This window comes from Oncorhynchus clarkii, chromosome 10, assembly GCF_045791955.1.
Source record: "Oncorhynchus clarkii lewisi isolate Uvic-CL-2024 chromosome 10, UVic_Ocla_1.0, whole genome shotgun sequence".
In the NCBI taxonomy this organism is placed as follows: Eukaryota; Metazoa; Chordata; class Actinopteri; order Salmoniformes; family Salmonidae; genus Oncorhynchus; species Oncorhynchus clarkii.
Genome location: NC_092156.1, coordinates 79094251 through 79105993, shown reverse-complemented (window position 1 = coordinate 79105993; position 11743 = coordinate 79094251).

Below are 11743 nucleotides of genomic sequence, written 5' to 3'. Positions count from 1 at the left end.
GGCTCCTGGTTGAAGACTCGTCCTACATCGTAAAGAGCTGCTACCACTCCATCCCACACATCAGCTACCTCTTGGCTCCTCGTTGAAGACTCGTCCTACATCGTAAAGAGCTGCTACCACTCCATCCCACACATCAGCTACCTCTTGGCTCCTGGTTGAAGACTCGTCCTACATCGTAAAGAGCTGCTACCACTCCATCCCACACATCAGCTACCTCTTGGCTCCTGGTTGAAGACTCGTCCTACATCGTAAAGAGCTGGTAGGCTTTCTCATTCGACCATTCCAGTGTTTTAATTGCTATATTATATTTACTTTGCCACTATGGCCAATTTATGGCCTTCACCTCCCTTATCTCCCTTATCTCACCTCATTTGCACACACTGTACATAGACTTTTCTATTGTGTTATTGACTGTACGTTTGTTTATTCCATGTGTAACTCTGTGTTGTTGTTTGTGTCGTACTGCTTTGCTTTATCTTGGCCAGGTCGCAGTTGTAAATGAGAACTTGTTCTCAACTCTCCTACCTGGTTAAATAAAGGTGTTCTCAACCCTCCTACCTGGTTAAGTAAAGGTGTTCTCACCTCTCCTACCTGGTTAAATAAAGGTGTTCTCAACCCTCCTACCTGGTTAAATAAAGGTGTTCTCACCTCTCCTACCTGGTTAAATAAAGGTGTTCTCACCTCTCCTACCTGGTTAAATAAAGGTGTTCTCAACTAGTCTACCTGGTTTAATAAAGGTGTTCCCAACCCTCCTACCTGGTTAAATACAGGTGTTCTCAACCCTCCTACCTGGTTAAATAAAGGTGTTCTCACCTCTCCTACCTGGTTAAATAAAGGTGTTCTCAACTAGTCTACCTGGTTAAATAAAGGTGTTCTCATCTCTCCTACCTGGTTAAATAAAGGTGTTCTCACCTCTCCTACCTGGTTAAATAAAGGTGTTCTCACCTCTCCTACCTGGTTAAATAAAGGTGTTCTCAACTAGCCTACCTGGTTAAATAAAGGTGTTCTCACCTCTCCTACCTGGTTAAATAAAGGTGTTCTCAACTAGCCTATCTGGTTAAATAAAGGTGTTCTCACCTCTCCTACCTGGTTAAATAAAGGTGTTCTCAACCCTCCTACCTGGTTAAATAAAGGTGTTCTCAACCCTCCTACCTGGTTAAATAAAGGTGTTCTCAACCCTCCTACCTGGTTAAATAAATGTGTTCTCAACCCTCCTACCTGGTTAAATAAAGGTGTTCTCAACTCTCCTACCTGGTTAAATAAAGGTGTTCTCAACCCTCCTACCTGGTTAAATAAAGGTGTTCTCACCTCTCCTACCTGGTTAAATAAAGGTGTTCTCAACCCTCCTACCTGGTTAAATAAAGGTGTTCTCACCTCTCCTACCTGGTTAAATAAAGGTGTTCTCAACCCTCCTACCTGGTGAAATACAGGTGTTCTCAACTGGCCTACCTGGTTAAATAAAGGTGTTCTCAACCCTCCTACCTGGTTAAATAAAGGTGTTCTCAACCCTCCTACCTGGTTAAATACAGGTGAAAATAAAATAACCACTGAGGTTCAGGATGTGATTTGATGGAATAATAATTGTAATATAAATGTGTTTAAAACACGACACGTGCTACGACATACGCTCTAGAATATCCTACCAATGAAAGATAATGGAATATATCATTACAGCCTGCTATCCAGGCTGTATCACAACCTTGCGGGATTGGCCCGGCGTCGTCCGGGTTTGGCCGGTGTAGGCCGTCATTGTAAATAAGAATTTGTTCTTAATTGACTTGCCTAGTTAAATAAAGGTTAAATAAATAAAACATGTTTTAACAAATGAACAGAACCAGTTTTATAGTCTTCAATATTCTCCAGTTTTCTGGACCCACATTCTTTCTAATGCTGACTAAAAACATTTTCAATGTCAGTCAAAGGGAGGAGATATGACTGGGTTTATTATGTCATTTTACATAAGACAAACACAGAATCATATATGAGACGTCCCCTGTGGTCAAATCACCACGTTACACTATATCATATATTTGTGAGACAACACCACCACCCTGTGGTCAAATCCCTACATTACACTAATAATATGTGAGACTATATGATTATACATTTTATGCAACTTTTATTTTTTATTTTTTTATATACTTTTTATTTTTTTTGCAACCAACGTTATAGATGTCAAATGTCATTATAGGTCAATGTCTGGAAAATCTGAAAATATATGAAATCTGAATATACACTCAGTGGCCAGTTTACGAGGTACACCAACCACCCTGTACACGAAAATGGTTTGCTCCTACAGACAGTGAGTCACGTGGCCATGGCTTTGCTATATAAAGCAGGAAGACAGGCATTGAGACTCAACTTACATGACGAACCACAGATCTTAGGAACAGCTCACAAAGGTTAAGATTTGTATGAAAGATATAAAACATAGCAGACAGTTACTGTCAACAGTTCTCGTTGTAAAGAGTGTCTGGCCCCCTCACTCCAAAAGGGAACCGTCTCACTCTAGTATAGCACGATAACATTACTGTCAACAGTTCTCGTTGTAAAGAGTGTCTGGCCCCCTCACTCCAAAAGGGAACCGTCTCACTCTAGTATAGCACGATAACATTACTGTCAACAGTTCTCGTTGTAAAGAGTGTCTGGCCCCCTCACTCCAAAAGGGAACCGTCTCACTCTAGTATAGCACGATAACATTACTGTCAACAGTTCTCGTTGTAAAGAGTGTCTGGCCCCCTCACTCCAAAAGGGAACCGTCTCACTCTAGTATAGCACGATAACATTACTGTCAACAGTTCTCGTTGTAAAGAGTGTCTGGCCCCCTCACTCCAAAAGGGAACCGTCTCACTCTAGTATAGCACGATAACATTACTGTCAACAGTTCTCGTTGTAAAGAGTGTCTGGCCCCATCACTCCAAAAGGGAACCGTCTCACTCTAGTACAGCACGATAACATTACAATAGTTAACAAAATACTCTATTCTGTCGAATAAAACAACCATTACAATACAGTACAAGTACATTATAACAATCTTACAAACATAATCTTGCAATTTTCCACGACAACCTCAGCCACGCTCAAGGTCCTAAATGACGATATCATAACCACAATCCATTAAAAAACAGTACTGTGCAGCCGTCTTCATCGACTTTCGACTCTGTCAATCAGCGTATTCTTATTGGCAGACTCAAATATGGGGATGAGGTAGTCTATTTACAGATGGGCTATGTACAGACGCTATGAACAGGTGCAGTGATCTGTGAGCTGCTCTGACAGCTGGTGCTTAAAGCTAGTGAGGGAGATATGAGTCTCCAGCTTCAGAGATTTTTGTAGTTCATTCCAGTCATTGGTAGCAGAGAACTGGAAGGAAAGGCGGCCAAAGGAGGAATTGGCTTTGGGGGTGACCAGTGAGATATACCTGCTGGAGCGCATGCTATAGGTGGGGGCTGCTATGGTGACCAGTGAGCTGAGATAAGGCGGGGCTTTACCTAGCAAAGACTTGTAGATAACCTGTAGCCAGTGGGTTTGGTGACGAGTATGAAGCGAGGGCCAGCCAACAAATTCATACAGGTTGCAGTGGTGGGTAGTATATGGGGCTTTAGTGACAAAACAGATGGCACTGTGATAGACTACATCCAGTTTGCGAAGTAGAGTGTTGGAGGATATTTTGTAAATGACATCGCCGAAGTCGAGGATCGGTAGGATGGTCAGTTTTACGAGGGTCAGTTTGACAGGGTGAAGGATGCTTTGTTGCGAAATAGGAAGCCAATTCTAGATTTAATTTTGGACTGGAGACGTTTACTGTGAGTCTGAAAGGAGAATTTACAGTCTAACCAGACACCCAGGTATTTGTAGTTGTCCACGTATTCTAAGTCAGAACCGTCCAGGGTGGTAATGCCGGATGGGCGAGCAGGTGCTTAGGTGCTTAGGTGCTAGGTACTTGTATTTAAGAGCAATTGGAGGCCACGGAAGGAGAGTTGTATGGCATTGAAGCTCTCTGGAGGTTAGTTAACACAGTGTCCAAAGAAGGGTCAGAAGTAAACAGAATCGTGTCGTCTGCGTAGAGGTGGATCAGAGAATCACCAGCAGCAAGAGCGACATCATTGATATATACAGAGAAGAGTCTGCCCGAGAATTGAACCTTGGCCAGGTCGATGAATACAGCTGCACAGTATTGTCTTTTACATGAAATTGTTATTGATTGTCTTTTATCGATGGCGGTTATGATATCATTTAGGACCTTGAGCGTGGCTGAGGTGCACCCATGACCAGCTCGGAAACCAGATTGCATAGCGGAGAAGGTACGGTGGGATTCGAAATGTTTGGTGATCTGTTTGTTAATTTGGCTTTCAAAGACCTTAGAAAAGCAGAGTAGGATATAGGTTTGTAGCAGTTTTACAGAAATCCCGTCTCGGGGTCTGTGGCAGTTTTACGGGAGCTTCCAGAAACGGGGTTATCTGCGCTAACCTTTAGCCTTTCCCTTTTGGACACAACATATGAGAGTATTCAGATATGAAGTTATGAAAACTGGTTGTTTTGCAAATGTTGAACTTACAATATGACTACTAATACTTGGAAAGGTAAATCAAAAGTCAGAGTATACAGAAAAATGACAGAAAAATTGAATAAGAATGCAAATGTCTCCTTCACGATTTGCCCAAATGTAACCTGGAGACTTCACACTAAATGTCTTGTTGTTCACTCATACTTCAAGTTATCCATCTGAAACTTTGCAGATACACTGCTGCCATCTTGTGGACACTATCGGAAATACAACCAGAGTGATGGCTAGAACTACGACCTTTCTATTGCATTTCAAAGATGGTGGTAGATACGTTTTTTTCTTTGTATTTTCTTCTACCAGATCTATTGTGTTATATTCTCCTCCATTCAATTCACATTTCCACAAACTTCAAAGTGTTTCCTTTCAAATGGTACCAAGAATATGCATATCCTTGCTTCAGGGCCTGAGCTACAGGCAGTTAGATTTGGGTGTGTCATTTAGGAGAAAATTGGTAAAAAGGGGGTTTCCCTATTAAACCCAGACGGGGCCACACCCACTCCCCTGAATAGCAGGCTATTGGTTGTGTTTGAAATGCAGTTAGCCACTGATCCAAACCACTCATTGTTGAATTTGCAACTTGTTGTGTAATGTTTATGTCCAATGGCCAATGAGCACCGATACGTTTCATCTATAATTTCTCTTCATATGACAAGGATTAAAAAGGATTTGCCAGTAGATAGTCGACTTGATTCATGATGATGACTGCTAGCTAAGATTTGAAAGTCTGATGTTGACATGATCAGTCCAATCAAAGCTGCGGTAGATACGACGTGATGTGACATCATTTTATCTGTGGCCAATGACCTTGAGCCTTCTTGGATGGGCACTTCTAATGTAACTCCACGACATCACACTAGGGGCTTGAGTTTTCAAGCTCTACCCTTAGATTTGGCGGGGAGGTAGTGTCCCCGTGAGTGACAGAACACTGAGCGAAATCACGGCGCAACTAGAGAACATTACCAACCCCTACACTCCGCTGGCTGCCCCACCACAGAGAGCACTGAGCTGGGCTGAAACACCTGCATTTTGGAGCTGCCGTACTCAGGAAATGAAAGAGAACATTACCAACCCCTACACTCCTCTGGCTGCCCCAACACCACAGAGAGCACTGAGCTAGGCTGAAACACCTGCATTTTGGAGCTGCCTTACTCAGGAAAGGAAAGAGAACATTACCAACCCCTACACTCCTCTGGCTGCCCCAACACCACAGAGAGCACTGAGCTAGGCTGAAACACCTGCATTTTGGAGCTGCCTTACTCAGGAAAGGAAAGAGAACATTACCAACCCCTACACTCCGCTGGCTGCCCCAACACCACAGAGAGCACTGAGCTAGGCTGAAACACCTGCATTTTGGAGCTGCCTTACTCAGGAAAGGAAAGAGAACATTACCAACCCCTACACTCCTCTGGCTGCCCCAACACCACAGAGAGCACTGAGCTGGGCTGAAACACCTGCATTTTGGAGCTGCCTTACTCAGGAAAGGAAAGAGAACATTACCAACCCCTACACTCCGCTGGCTGCCCCAACACCACAGAGAGCACTGAGCTGGGCTGAAACACCTGCATTTTGGAGCTGCCTTACTCAGGAAAGGAAAGAGAACATTACCAACCCCTACACTCCGCTGGCTGCCCCAACACCACAGAGAGCACTGAGCTGGGCTGAAACACCTGCATTTTGGAGCTGCCGTACTCAGGAAAGGAAAGAGAACATTACCAACCCCTACACTCCGCTGGCTGCCCCAACACCACAGAGAGCACTGAGCTGGGCTGAAACACCTGCATTTTGGAGCTGCCTTACTCAGGAAAGGAAAGAGAACATTACCAACCCCTACACTCCGCTGGCTGCCCCAACACCACAGAGAGCACTGAGCTGGGCTGAAACACCTGCATTTTGGAGCTGCCGTACTCAGGAAAGGAAAGAGAACATTACCAACCCCTACACTCCGCTGGCTGCCCCAACACCACAGAGAGCACTGAGCTGGGCTGAAACACCTGCATTTTGGAGCTGCCGTACTCAGGAAAGGAAAGAGAACATTACCAACCCCTACACTCCTCTGGCTGCCCCAACACCACAGAGAGCACTGAGCTGGGCTGAAACACCTGCATTTTGGAGCTGCCGAACTCAGGAAAGGAAAGAGAACATTACCAACCCCTACACTCCGCTGGCTGCCCCAACCCCACAGAGAGCACTGAGCTGGGCTGAAACACCTGCATTTTGGAGCTGCCGAACTCAGGAAAGGAAAGAGAACATTACCAACCCCTACACTCCGCTGGCTGCCCCAACCCCACAGAGAGCACTGAGCTGGGCTGAAACACCTGCATTTTGGAGCTGCCGTACTCAGGAAAGGAAACAAGAGACCATGTTTGTATGCAGCTTTATTAACAGAAATATTTTTACATTGTTTGCAAACTGATATGTGACACGTATTAATGCCCCAATAACATGCTAAACAGGGACCCCCCCCCCCCCCCCCCCACGGTTGTACATGTTTTATATAATCCGACCAAGTTGGATCAACACCTTCATGTTCTGAGAGCTACGAAGGAATGTATGAAAAAGGAAATTAAAATTATGCATCAGAACGTCTGATAAATGTAAAAAAAATACTTGGAAAATGAAACAAAGTTTAAATAACAAGAGACATCACACTGTAGTAGAGACTGGTAGAATCAGTAGAGACTGGTAGAATCAGTAGAGACTGGTAGAATCAGTAGAGACTGGTAGAATCCCACTGTAGTAGAGACTGGTAGAATCATTAGAGACTGGTAGAATCAGTAGAGACTGGTAGAATCACACTGTAGTAGAGACTGGTAGAATCACACTGTAGTAGAGACTGGTATAATCAGTAGAGACTGGTAGAATCCCACTGTAGTAGAGACTGGTAGAATCAGTAGAGACTGGTAGAATCACACTGTAGTAGAGACTGGTAGAATCACACTGTAGTAGAGACTGGTAGAATCAGTAGAGACTGGTAGAATCAGTAGAGACTGGTAGAATCACACTGTAGTAGAGACTGGTAGAATCACACTGTAGTAGAGACTGGTAGAATCAGTAGAGACTGGTAGAATCAGTAGAGACTGGTAGAATCAGTAGAGACTGGTAGAATCCCACTGTAGTAGAGACTGGTAGAATCAGTAGAGACTGGTAGAATCAGTAGAGACTGGTAGAATCAGTAGAGACTGGTAGAATCAGTAGAAACTGGTAGAATCCCACTGTAGTAGAGACTGGTAGATTCAGTAGAGACTAGTAGAATCCCACTGTAGTAGAGACTGGTAGAATCAGTAGAGACTGGTAGAATCACACTGTAGTAGAGACTGGTAGAATCAGTAGAGACTGGTAGAATCAGTAGAGACTGGTAGAATCAGTAGAGACTGGTAGAATCAGTAGAGACTGGTAGAATCCCACTGTAGTAGAGACTGGTAGAATCAGTAGAGACTGGTAGAATCAGTAGAGACTGGTAGAATCCCACTGTAGTAGAGACTGGTAGAAACCCACTGTAGTAGAGACTGGTAGAAGCCCACTGTAGTAGAGACTGGTAGAATCAGTAGAGACTGGTAGAATCAGTAGAGACTGGTAGAATCAGTAGAGACTGGTAGAATTAGTAGAGACTGGTAGAATCAGTAGAGACTGGTAGAATCCCACTGTAGTAGAGACTGGTAGAATCAGTAGAGACTGGTAGAATCAGTAGAGACTGGTAGAATCCCACTGTAGTAGAGACTGGTAGAAACCCACTGTAGTAGAGACTGGTAGAATCACACTGTAGTAGAGACTGGTAGAATCAGTAGAGACTGGTAGAATCAGTAGAGACTGGTATAATCCCACTGTAGTAGAGACTGGTAGAATCCCACTGTAGTAGAGACTGGTAGAATCCCACTGTAGTAGAGACTGGTATAATCCCACTGTAGTAGAGACTGGTAGAATCCCACTGTAGTAGAGACTGGTAGAATCCCACTGTAGTAGAGACTGGTAGAATCAGTAGAGACTGGTAGAATCAGTAGAGACTGGTAGAATCAGTAGAGACTGGTAGAATCCCACTGTAGTAGAGACTGGTAGAATCAGTAGAGACTGGTAGAATCAGTAGAGACTGGTAGAATCCCACTGTAGTAGAGACTGGTAGAAACCCACTGTAGTAGAGACTGGTAGAAGCCCACTGTAGTAGAGACTGGTAGAATCCCACTGTAGTAGAGACTGGTAGAATCAGTAGAGACTGGTAGAATCAGTAGAGACTGGTATAATCCCACTGTAGTAGAGACTGGTAGAATCCCACTGTAGTAGAGACTGGTAGAATCCCACTGTAGTAGAGACTGGTAGAATCCCACTGTAGTAGAGACTGGTAGAATCCCACTGTAGTAGAGACTGGTAGAATCCCACTGTAGTAGAGACTGGTAGAATCCCACTGTAGTAGAGACTGGTAGAATCCCACTGTAGTAGAGACTGGTAGAATCCCACTGTAGTAGAGACTGGTAGAATCCCACTGTAGCAGAGACTGGAATAATCCCACTGTAGTAGAGACTGGTAGCATCCCATTGTAGTAGAGACTGGTAGAATCCCACTGTAGCAGAGACTGGTAGAATCCCAATGTAGTAGAGACTGGTAGAATCCCACTGTAGCAGAGACTGGTAGAATCCCACTGTAGTAGAGACTGGTAGAATTCCACTGTAGCAGAGACTGGTAGAATCCCACTGTAGTAGAGACTGGTAGAATCCCACTGTAGTGGAGACTGGTAGAATCCCACTGTAGTAGAAACTGGTAGAACTGTCAGACAACAAACCCAGCCCTAGTGTTACTGACAACAGACCCAGTCATAGTGTTACTGACAACAGACTCTATTGTTACTGACAACAGACCCTAGTGTTACTGACAACAGACCCTATTGTTACTGACAACAGACCCTAGTGTTACTGACAACAGACCCTAGTGTTACTGACAACAGACCCTATTGTTACTGACAACAGACCCAGTCCTAGTGTTACTGACAACAGACCTTATTGTTACTGACAACAGACCCAGTCCTAGTGTTACTGACAACAGACCCAGTCCTAGTGTTACTGACAACAGACCCAGCCCTAGTGTTACTGACAACAGACCCAGCCCTAGTGTTACTGACAACAGACCCAGCCCTAGTGTTACTGACAACAGACCCTAGTGTTACTGACAACAGACCCTAGTGTTACTGACAACAGACCCAAGTGTTACTGACAACAGACCCTAGTGTTACTGACAACAGACCCAAGTGTTACTGACAACAGACCCTAGTGTTACTGACAACAGACCCAAGTGTTACTGACAACAGACCCAAGTGTTACTGACAACAGACCCTAGTGTTACTGACAACAGAACCTAGTGTTACTGACAACAGACACAGTCCTAGTGTTACTGACAACAGACCCTATTGTTACTGACAACAGACCCTAGTGTTACTGAAAACAGACCCTTGTGTTACTGACAACAGACCCTAGTGTTACTGACAACAGACCCAGTCCTAGTGTTACTGACAACAGACCCAGCCCTAGTGTTATTGACAACATACCCTAGTGTTACTGACAACAGACCCAAGTGTTACTGACAACAGACCCTAATGTTACTGACAACAGACCCTAGTGTTACTGACAACAGACCCAAGTGTTACTGACAACAGATCCTAGTGTTACTGACAACAGACCCAGTCCTAGTGTTACTGACAACAGACCCAGTCCTAGTGTTACTGACAACAGACCCAGCCCTAATGTTACTGACAACAGACCCTATTGTTACTGACAACAGACCCTGTCCAAGTGTTACTGACAACAGACCCTAGTGTTACTGACAACAGACCCCCTGACAACAGACCCTATCCTAGTGTTACTGACAACAGACCCAGTCTGACAACAGACCCTAGTGTTACTGACAACAGACCCAGTCCTAGTGTTACTGACAACAGACCCAGCCCTAATGTTACTGACAACAGACCCTATTGTTACTGACAACAGACCCTGTCCAAGTGTTACTGACAACAGACCCTAGTGTTACTGACAACAGACCCAGTCCTAGTGTTACTGACAACAGACCCTATTGTTACTGACAACAGACCCTAGTGTTACTGACAACAGACCCTAGTGTTACTGACAACAGACCCTAGTGTTACTGACAACAGACCCAGTCCTAGTGTTACTGACAACAGACCCAGCCCTAGTGTTATTGACAACAGACCCTAGTGTTACTGACAACAGACCCAAGTGTTACTGACAACAGACCCTAATGTTACTGACAACAGACCCTAGTGTTACTGACAACAGACCCTAGTGTTACTGGCAACAGACCCTATTGTTACTGACAACAGACCCAAGTGTAACTGACAACAGACCCTAGTGTTACTGACAACAGACCCAGTCCTAGTGTTACTGACAACAGACCCAGTCCTAGTGTTACTGACAACATACCCAGCCCTAATGTTACTGACAACAGACCCTATTGTTACTGACAACAGACCCAGTCCTAGTGTTACTGACAACAGCCTACTGTGATAAAATGATACACAGAGATGATTGACTATAAATACTGTTTGATTTGAATGAGACAAGATTGACGCATCAGTCTATGAGGCTCAGACCAGGAGTATAGAGAAGGTGGTGTCTGGTCGGGTTCCTCTGGGGATATCTGATATGAGACACCACCAGACTCAGACCAGGAGTATAGAGAAGGTGGTGTCTGGTCGGGTTCCTCTGGGTATATCTGATATGAGACACCACCAGACTCAGACCAGGAGTATAGAGAAGGTGGTGTCTGGTCGGGTTCCTCTGGGTATATCTGATATGAGACACCGCCAGACTCAGACCAGAAGTATAGAGGGGGTGGTGTCTGGTCGGGTTCCTCTGGGGATATCTGATATGAGACACCACCAGACTCAGACCAGGAGTATAGAGGGGGTGGTGTCTGGTCGTGGTGGTGGTGGTGTCTGGTCGTGGTGGTGGTGGTCTCTGGTCGTGGTGGTGGTGGTGTCTGGTCAGGGTGGTGGTGGTGTCTGGTCGTGGTGGTGGTGGTGGTGGTGTCTGGTCGTGGTGGTGGTGGTGTCTGGTCGTGGTGGTGGTGTCTGGTCGTGGTGGTGGTGTCTGGCCGTGGTGGTGGTGTCTGGCCGTGGTGGTGGTGTCTGGCCGTGATGGTGGTGTCTGGTGGTGGTGGTGGTGGTGTCTGGTCGTG